The 10,220-nt window shown below is 40.4% G+C and overlaps 1 long non-coding RNA gene and 1 other non-coding gene across 2 annotated transcripts in view; one reads left to right on the top strand and one right to left on the bottom strand.

Moving 5' to 3' along the window:
- Positions 1-708: 708 nt before the first annotated feature.
- LOC121824712 (uncharacterized) overlaps positions 709-10,220 on the bottom strand; it is a 43,824-nt gene continuing 34,312 nt past the window's right edge. Inside the window, exon 5 of the long non-coding RNA XR_013046796.1 lies at positions 709-1,905. This is a non-coding gene — a long non-coding RNA (uncharacterized LOC121824712). The remainder of the gene's footprint in view (positions 1,906-10,220) is intronic.
- Trnaa-agc (transfer RNA alanine (anticodon AGC)) lies at positions 3,014-3,086 on the top strand. Its single transcript has one exon. It is a non-coding gene; the product is annotated as a tRNA-Ala (tRNA).

Raw genomic sequence — 10,220 nt, 5'->3', positions numbered from 1 at the left:
ATTGGTTATTAAATATTCTCAGATTTAAGGTGGAAACTCAAGCCATTGGGTGCCATTTTGAATTTAAAATATGAAAGCAATAATAATTGAGCAATTCTATCACCAGCTTCTGTTTCCATGGTCCTTTTTACATATGCCAATTATAAAAGCATTAGCCGGGCGTTGGTGGCGCACGCCTTTAATCCCAGCACTCGGGAGGCGGAGGCAGGCGGATCTCTATGAGTTCGAGGCCAGCCTGGGCTACCAAGTGAGCTCCAGGAAAGGCGCAAAGCTACACAGAGAAACCCTGTCTTGAAAAAAAAAACCAAAAAAAATAAAATAAAATAAAAAAAAAATAAAAGCATTAAATACAATCTCTATAGGATTTGAAAAGGTAAACTTTAGGTAATACTCTTCAGTATTTTTATAAAATATTAAAAAGAAGATTCTTTTTTATAGATTTCAAGTAACACATTAATGCAAATAACCAATTATTAACAATGTGGACCAAACAATTTACCTGTATTTTATTTACTGGAAAAATAATTTTGTAACCTCTTTATCAGTAAGAGATTATTTATTTTGGGTTTATCTTAGCAACATTATTTAATAAGCTAACAACCCAATCCATTTCAGGTGTTATATTTTTAGAGAATTAAACCAAGAATTTCTAGAAAGCAACTTAAATTGCAGAGCCAAATTTTCAGTAATGATCAACAAACAAGAGCATACCTAATATATAGTTCAAAATTATGAATCCTGTTCCTTTAGTTTATCTACCATGAAAATCCAAACATTTATCCAAACATTTATTAAGACAATCAAAAGAACAGAACATCCTTTATTCACACAGCATTGACTTAGCATTCAATGTCCTGACTGAAACCATTTTTCACCAGAAGTTAGGCCCGGTTTAAACTTTTAAAGCCTGTCCCTTCCCGGCTTGGCGTGAGCTGAGGCTGCAGCTTAGCTTTGCTCTGCCCACTGTTGAGGCTCTGTGCCTGCCCGGGACAAGCTCCATCCACGCTCCATCGCAGCTCTGCCTCCCACCAGCGCGTACCTGTCCAGCCGCTGTTCCAGGCTCTCTCATGCACGCCTTTGTCCGCCACCGCTGCTGGGCACGCGCCCCGCACACACAAACTCACATTTAAACTTCCTACTCCCACGAAGGGACTACCTAATCACGAGTTATTCCCACCATAAGGGAAAAACAGAAAAAACATTTCCCACGAAGGGATCCTAAATATTGAATTATTCCCACTCTGAGGGAAAAATAAAAAACATTTGAACCAAAATTAAGCAAACAGACAGCCAAACTTTAAGCTCTGGGCTCGCTTGCTGTTCATCCAGCAGCAATGAGGCCTACCTGCCGATTCTTTGTAATTCAGATGCTGCCGCTCTGCACTGGCAGGAAGAAAAAACTCAAGAGTTTTCAGCTATCCTGAAAACTCTGCAACTGGAAAAAGTCTTTACATCCTCCATTACCACTGGGAAAAGACTTCTCTTTCCTTCATCCTTCCTCTACAGGGCCCCAATCTTTAGGCTTAGTTTCAAAAAATTTTCCCCTTTTTACCGGGAAAATTCTTTTTTCTTGATTAAAATTTTTTCTCCCTTTTTTAATGGGAAATTTCCTTTCCTTCCCTCTTCTCTATTGGGAAGATTTCCTTTTTTATTTAAAATCTTTAGCTGTCTTGCCCTTTCTTAACTTTGGTGCCTTCCTGCTTCAACAGTCCAATTAACTGACTGTGAGGTAGCTGCACCCATTTCAATTCACTCTTACCTTTTTCTTTTTTCTTTAAAATGCCGGCCGGCCTTCCAAGAGTGTCCATCAGCTTGTTCCTTCTTTCTCGGATCTCAGTAGGGACCTCCATTTGTTGCGGTAATGCCCGCATTACCGATACCCGTTCATCATGTCTGAGCAAGGGGCTGCGGATTAAAAAATAAGAGACAGACAGCGAGTCATTTGCCACGGCTGAAATGCCGAAATGCCAAATGCCGTTTATTGAAAGAGGGAAGAAACCTTAAATACAGGCTTACAACACAATGGAGGATCCCCAGAGGGCAGAAGTTCACTACCCAATGTTCTACATTCTTGCATCTAAGCTGTTTACACCAAATGCAGGATACAGGTACAAAGAACCTCTGGTGATTGTTAGGTGAGAAGGAAACCTGCAGGGAATCTGAATAGGGAGGACATCTGGTCAAGGTCGGCAAGCAAGGCGGCAGCCACTCACAGTCGGGGGCCAGGGCCCACAAAAAATGTTCTTCAGTTTTGAGCCTCATTGATAAATTCAAAATCATAAAACAATAATTTGTGGTTCAGAGAGAGCTCTAAAATATATTTGGAATCTGCAATCTGACAAAAGCGCAGACTCTAGCAATTCTTTTTAGTGTCCAGGCAATGATTTGAAATCCTTAAAACTATTCTATGAGAGTTTACTAAAGGGATAAAGGACTTGCCACAAAAGCCTAGTGACCTGAGGCCAATCCCTAGAACTCATTTAAAAAGAACCTACTACATAAAGCTGGCCTCTGACCTCTACATGTATACTGTGATGTGTATACCCCACACACATCAAGCACCTACCCACAACAATAACAAATGACTTCTTACAAAAAGCTAATTGCTACTAGAAATTGTTCATTAACATCAACTGTGTGCAGAACACTATGATATACACCTGGTATACACGTTTTTCACTTGATGTAATTTTATTACTACAATTACCTGTGGAGTATCAATTCACTTTTTACTAGCTAAGTGAATTATTGAGGTTTTTAACACAACTTTCTCACTCTTGATTTGGATAAACATCATCGTCTACTCCTTTGAAGTGTTGCTGTGAAGGTTAAATGAGGTAATCCAGGTGAAGTGTTAATGTATCAGTAGACATGATTCCAGTGAAACCGTAGCAACAAGAGATTAAGACAAGTGAAACTGATATATACAACCTATGTCATCTGTCTCCACTATACTTTTGACCTCAAGGCTGTAGTACCCTACATTCTTTAACTTAGTTAAAGAGAATGGGGGTTGGGGATTTAGCTCAGTGGTAGAGCGCTTGCCTAGCAAGCACAAGGCCCTGGGTTCAATCCTCAGCTCCAAAAAAAAACAAAGAGAGAGAAAGAGAGAGAGAGAAAGAGAGAGAGAGAGAGAGAGAGAGAGAGAGAGAGAGAGAGAGAGAGAGAGAATGGGTGGTAATCTCTGAAGATTCAGCAAAAATTATTGGAAATGTATGGGTTACTGAGATGGGCCAGTAAGTAAAAGTACCTACCTGAGGACCTGTATTCAGTCCCTTGAAACCTCATGATAGAAAGAGAAAACAAGACCAAACACTTTAATCCCAGCACTCAGGAGGCAGAGGCAGGCAGATCTCTGTGAGTTCGAGGCCAGCCTGGTAAGTTCCAGGACAGGCTCCAAAGCTACACAGAGAAACTTGATCTCGAAAACCAAAAAAAAAAAAAAGAAGAAGAAGAAAGAGAGAGAGAAAGAAGGGAAGGAAGGAAGGAAGGAAGGAAGGAAGGAAGGAAGGAAGGAAGGAAGGAAGGAAGGAAGAAAGAAAGAAAGAAAGAAAGAAAGAAAGAAAGAAAGAAAGAAAGAAAGAAAGAAAGAAAGAAAGAAAGAAAACCAACTCTTGGAAGTTGTACTCTGAGCTACACACACATACACACTCACACACGCACACTCACACAAACACACACACTCACACACACACACACGGTACAATCATGCATGTGACACAAATAAATAATTTTAACAATTTGAAATGGAATTTTTAAAATTTTAGTAAAGGATATGTATTAATGTATTAGTTATTTAAATACAAGTTAATAACAAAGGGATTTGTGAGAAAGCTCTGTCCTGATTTGGTTTTATTGTTGTTTTTTTGTTTTGTTTTGTTGTTTGTTATTGGTTTTTGTTTTTTGTCAACTTGACACAAACTAGAATTTTCGGGAAGGATGAACTTCAATTGAGAACAAAAATGCCTCCATAAGATGGTCTATAGGTAAGTTTGTAAGGCATTTTCTTAATAAATGATTGATGTGGAAGGGCCCAGGCCGCTATAGGTGCTACCACCCTGGGCACAGAGTCCTGGATTGTATAAGAGAGACAATGAGCAAGGCATGAGGAACAAGCCAGTAAACGGCACTCTTCCATAGTCTCTGTTTCAATTCCTGCCTCCACATTCCTGCCTTGAGTTCTGCCCTAACTTTCCCCAGGGATGGAGCATGATAGGAATGTATAAGCCAAATAAATCCTTTCCTCCACAAGTTGCTTTTGGATGTGGTGTTTTATCACGACTAAAGAAACATTTGTGTTCTTCTGGAAATTGTCTTTTGGACCCTGGACCCGATCTTACTCAGTGTTTGCAAAGGACACACAGCAAAGTCATAAAGAGGTTGCATCCCTTTGACCTGGCATCTCTTGGGTGTCACAGTTCCCTCCTTCTTAACTTAGGCCTCATCACTTTAAAGCACATTTTTTTGGTCACAACACTGAAATCCTCTGTTGATTGAATAGTAAAACATCAGATCATTGAACTTCATGTCATTAACCACTCTGTGTTCCCAGTGTTACTTGTGGCTTAATGAATGAAGGACTTGTGGGAAAACTGAAATGTATCATTTACCTTGATCCCTTTATGAATGGCATTGAAACATTTTCAGAAGTCTCTTAAAATGTTAGAAATTTTAGGCAAAATACAAACCTTATGTGTGACACATATACGTCATGACATTTACGTTTTGGTTACTACTCACATTCATATGTCTTCCTTTGCTGCCAGAGAACAAAGAACGAGGCCGGCATGCAAAGGCTAAAAAGCCTTCAGAGTCTCACAGACACAGCCTGGAGGAGCAGGCAGGCCTGTAAATCCCACTACTTGGAGGCTGAGGCAGGACAATTTCAAATTAAAACCTGCCTGAGTGACAGGGTGAGTTTAAGGCCAGCCTAGTTAACTTAGTGTGACCCTGTGTCAAAAAAGTGAAAGGGAGGCTGGGGACAGAGCTTAGCGATAGAGCATGTGTGAGGCCCTAGTTCAGAACCCCAAAGCATAACCTTTTTTTTAAAAGCCTTGAGTAGCCAGGCAGTGGTGGCACACACCTTTAAACCCAGCACTCAGGAGGCAGAGGCAAACAGATCTCTTTGAGTTTGAAGCCATCCTGGTCTACAGAGCAAGTTCCAGGAGAGGCTCCCAAGCTACAGAGAAACCCTGTCTCGAAAAACCAAAAAAAAAAAAAAAAAAAAAAAAAAAAAAAGCCTTAAGTGATAGGAAAGAGGAAGGGCAGGAGGAAGACAAGAGAGAATAAGAAGGAGGGAGCCAGAAGAGGCCTGGCACATGATGAGTTATTCAAGTTGGATCTTCATTCCAGCAGGATACTAGAGAATCTTCAGATAACTGGCAATAAATAGTTTTCAAAGAACTTAGAAGCAATGCCCTAAACTACCTTAAAATACACCATGAGAAGAAAAAGATCACAAGGTTATGGTGACTTTTTCTGGATGAGATTATTTTTCTACGTATTCTTATTGGCCCTAAGGAAACTTCTGTCCCTGTATTATCTGGTGTAAAATCTAAACCATCCGGAGGACAGCAAAGCAAGTCCCAATGGGGTTTAAACTTGTCGCAACCCTCAACAAGCAGAAGCTGAAAATAAGACTTTAATCTGTCTACCAGCCAGCTTTCTAAACCTGTCAGTAAGTCTATGAATCCACCTGTGAAAAAGGTCAGCAAAAGTAAAGGCCTCATTGCACAAGTCGATACTGACATTACTTCCTTTGCCAGCAAGGCAGGTTGAAATAAAGAGCTCCATTGTTTCGGTAGGTTGACCTAGCAACTTGGGAAGATTTTCTTCCCACTAATTTAGTAGATGAGATAGAATAGAGTGAAATAACTGTTTTAAGGTAGAAGCACTTCAAAGTAGAACTTAAGTACCCTGAAGCTGAGCTGACGTGGCTTTGAATCCTGGCTCTGAGCCCGCAGCAAATCAACTTAACTCTATAGGACTCAGTCTCCCCACTGAGGGTGATAGTGCTCAAACTTAGACCGCTTCTTGGCATCCAGCACCCTGCTCTCTCACCTTCATTAGCAGAAAAGGGCCTGCGTTTAACTGGACATAAAAGTGACTGCGGGAAAACTCACAACCATCTGTCTGAGTCTAAGCTATGAGTAAAAATGGCATTTGCTACTTCTGGGAAGTGTACTTAAAGCGAGGATGTGGCTTCCTCGATCTTCCTCCTCCCTCTGGATTACAGGTACCATGGCAGGAGCTCAGCCGCCTCCTTTGTCTCTGAGATGCCTTGGGAAGGATAGCCATGGGTACCAAGGGAACTGAAAGAGGGTAAGTCCCTGCCTACCCTTAGGCATCAATGCTGGCCTGACTCCTGGACTCCTTAAATGGGAAAGATAAATGAGCTGACTAGAGCTGGCAGGTGGGAGAACTCCAACTCCCTTTCAGTCAGCTAATCTTAATTGGTAACACTACCACCAAAGAAAGACATTGAGTGTAAGATGAATTGCTAAACAGTCTTATTAATTAAAAAAAAAATCTGGAGCCTGATATTGAGGTTAAAACTGAGAGATCAGAGGAATAGAAAAAGCCACAGTCAACCTCACCTTACCAACCCTCAGCCTCCAAAGAGACCTATTTCCTGTATACCCACGCCTGTATGCCTTTCTGTCCCTGCCCTTTTACTTCCTCTCTCTGCCCAGCTACATCACCTCCTCTTTCTGCCCAGGTCTATCACTTCCTACCGGTCTGTACAGACCTCCAGACCTCTATGGTTAGTGCTGGGATTAAAAGCATGTGCTACCATACCTGGCTCTGTTCCCAGTGTGGCTTTGAACTCACAGAGATCCAGATGCATCTCTGCCTCCCAAATGCTAGAATTAAAGGTGTGTGCTACCATTGCCTGACTTCTATGTTTACTATAGAGACTGGCTTTTTCCTCTGATCCTCAGATAAGCTTTATTGGGGTACACAGATAAAATATCACCACAATTGAGAGCAAATCAGATCCTATGCCAGCTGTGCAGTAAGTAAGTAATAGATGATACTGGTCACTAAAATGTAGCATTATTAGTTGAGATAAACAGTTGCAGGAATGAGATATTTCCTTTGCAAGCTAGTGGCATTGAGTAATTATAAAAAGCATTTATCAAGTCTATACTCTGTCCTGGAAAGCAACTTCAAGTGTGTTCTTAGAGTAATCATTGCTGTGATGAAACACCATGACCAAAAGCAACTCAGGGAGGAAAGGGTTTGTTCGACTTATACTTCCAGGTAATAATAGTCTGTAACAGGAATCTTAAAGAGTCTTATTAACAAAATCAAACCTGGGGCCAGGTATTGGGGTGAATGCTAGAAGATCAGAGAAGCAGAACAAGCCACAGCTTCCTCATCTCGCCAATTCCTCAGGTGATCCTATTTCCTCAGACTGGATGTCTCTCTGAACTGTGCTGCTCAAAGCCCAAAAGCTTAACCAGACAAAAGCTTCTAGTTTCTGGTCTTCACGCCTTATGTATCTTTCTGTTTTCTGCCATCACTCCCTGAAATTAAAGGCTCACTTCTTGGGATTAAAGGCGTGTGTCACCATGCCTGGATGTTTCCAATGTGGCCTTGAACTCACAGAGATCCAGAGAGATTTCTCCCTCTGAAATGTTAGAATTAAAGGCATGTGCTATCACTGCCTATCCTCTATGTTTAATATTGCGGCTGTTCTCTTCTCTGACCCCAGATAAGTTTATTAGCATGCACAATATTTTGGGGAACACAATACCACCACAATAGTCCATCCCTGAAAAAACTCAAGCAGGGCAGGAACCTGGAGACAGGAGTTGATGTAGAGGCTGGGGGGACTGTGGTGCTGCTGACTGGCCTCCTCCTCAAGCAATCACTAATTAAGAAAATGCCCTATAGTCAGATCTTATAGAGGCATTTTCTCAACTGAGGCTCTAGCTTGTGTCAAGTTGACATAAAACTAGCCAGCACAGAGTGTAATAATAAATTACCTGCAGTCAAGAAAAGAGGTTAGAATGGACCTGGAATAGCTCCGAATCCCCATGGTAACCACATGCTTCCTTCACCAAGTGTTGTCTAGTGTTCTCAGTGTGAAGGATTTGAATGGTAATGAGAATTTTAAAATAGAAAATAAAGGGGTGTGTGTGTGTGTGTGATTTTTTTTTTTTTGTAAAAAAGAATCTTTAAATTGGCTCTCCTAATGATGGTTTCAATTAACAAGAATGTAGCTATACATATTCAAAAGTTTTAGAAAGGGGAATATACTCTAGAAGCTCAAAACAAGGAATATTACCATGTATGTTATATATATATATATATATATATATATATATATATACATATATAATTTCTCACCAGATAGTGTCAAGAGTCACTTAAAACTGAAAACTCCAGGCAGTGGTGGCCTTTAATCCTAGCACTCCGGCGGCAGAGGCAGGTGGATCTCTGTGAGTTCAAGGCCAGCCTGGTCTACAGAGTTCCAGGACAGCCAGGGTACACAGAGAAACCCTGTTTTTTGTTTTTTGTTTTTTTTTTTTGGGGGGGGACTGTTAACTCCATTATCAAACACACCAGTGTTTTTGTTCACACCACAAGAGATAATAGTAACAAAAATATGCAAACATTGAAAAAATATAAAAATAACCTGTCAGTTCAGACAGTTACCACTGCTAATAAGTTCATGTTGAGCAAGCTCAGGTCAGACTTTGAACTTCAAAAATGCTTCTTCTTTTCGTAGTTGTTGGGATTTCACAATGGCAGGTAAGGCTGCGGCCTTACACTATGTTCTTTCTCACTAGGTGAAAGCAACACTAATTATTACCAGAATCGCCTTTCCATTAGCAGGGTGAATACCCTGCATAGCCAACTTTGTCCCACATACTTGGCACACACTTGTTTCCTGCTGTGTGGCATAATTGTACTCCATTATATGATTCAACTGAACTAAAGTGTGGGCCATGAAAGTGAAATACAGGTCAGTCTACTAAAATCCAACTTTGCCACTAAGTAATTGCAGGTGTGATGATTCTTAATGCTGAAACTATAGTTATTCAACTGTTATACTTTTGAAAAATCAAAAGATGCTACAAATGAATTATTCACTCCTGAAAATTGGACATCAATAGGTCATCAAGGTACAACTAGTTCATGTTAAAGACCTCTGTGACCACAGCTCACTGTAACAAATGGACTTGAAATAAACATTCAACATATTAAAACTCAGTGGACAACATTTCTTCCTTTTCTTATATAAACCTGTGGAGTGATTTAGTTCATAATCTACCCGAGATCTATTTCAGAAGGTCACATCTGAGTCCAGCACATTTGTTGTTTGTTTGTTTGTTTTCTTTTCTTTTTCAAGACAGGGTTTCTTTGTGTAGCCTTGGCTGTCCTAGAACTCACTCTGTAGACCAGGCTGACCCTGAACTCACAGAAATCTCTGTGTCTCTGTCTCCCAAGTGCTGGGATTAAGGGTGTGTGCCATCACTGCCCAGCAATCCAGCATATTTTAAAACAAATTAATCTACAAATACCTTTATAGTTATCAAACAAAATTTACATAACAGTTCTCTTCCATCGTTACACTTTGGCACTGCAGTAATTCTTTTCTGTCCTCTTCCGTATGTGTGTGTGTGTGTGCGTGTGTTTTTATCTTCAGTTTTCCTTTGTTTCATAATACATCTGGGAGTGTTTTCTATTTGGTTTATGTAATTTTTATTTGTAATGTTCTGATATGTTGGGCTCAGCTTTTGGGAGATTTACCAATTAATATTTCTAATAACTAGGAAAAATAGTAAAGTATGGAAACTGAAATTACACATCAGAAAACAATAACCTAGGATCTGTGGCCTGTGTTCACTATAGCCTTGTCAACACGATCTGGGACAAGGTTACAATTCTTTCTGAATGGATGCCTTGTATCTAGTACAAAGGAGCCATTTAATTAGATCCTATTTCATAGGGATGCACACACACACACACACACACACACACACACACACACACACACATCACAAAGGGTGGGTGCACACATGTAAATCAGAGGACAACTTTCGGGCATCAGCTCTTCCCTTCTCCTATGGGTACTGGGGGTGAAACTCAGGCCATGATGACTTACCTGCTAAACCTTTGCACCAACCCAATGATCACTTTTAAAATTCCAGCAAGAAAAGGAAAGTTGCAAATGATCCTAATACTATACAAAAAAAAAAAAAAATGTC

This window comes from Peromyscus maniculatus, chromosome 21 (assembly GCF_049852395.1).
Source record: "Peromyscus maniculatus bairdii isolate BWxNUB_F1_BW_parent chromosome 21, HU_Pman_BW_mat_3.1, whole genome shotgun sequence".
In the NCBI taxonomy this organism is placed as follows: domain Eukaryota; kingdom Metazoa; phylum Chordata; class Mammalia; order Rodentia; family Cricetidae; genus Peromyscus; species Peromyscus maniculatus.
The sequence above is the reverse complement of the archived record's forward strand: the minus strand, read 5'-3'. Positions and strand labels throughout refer to the sequence as shown.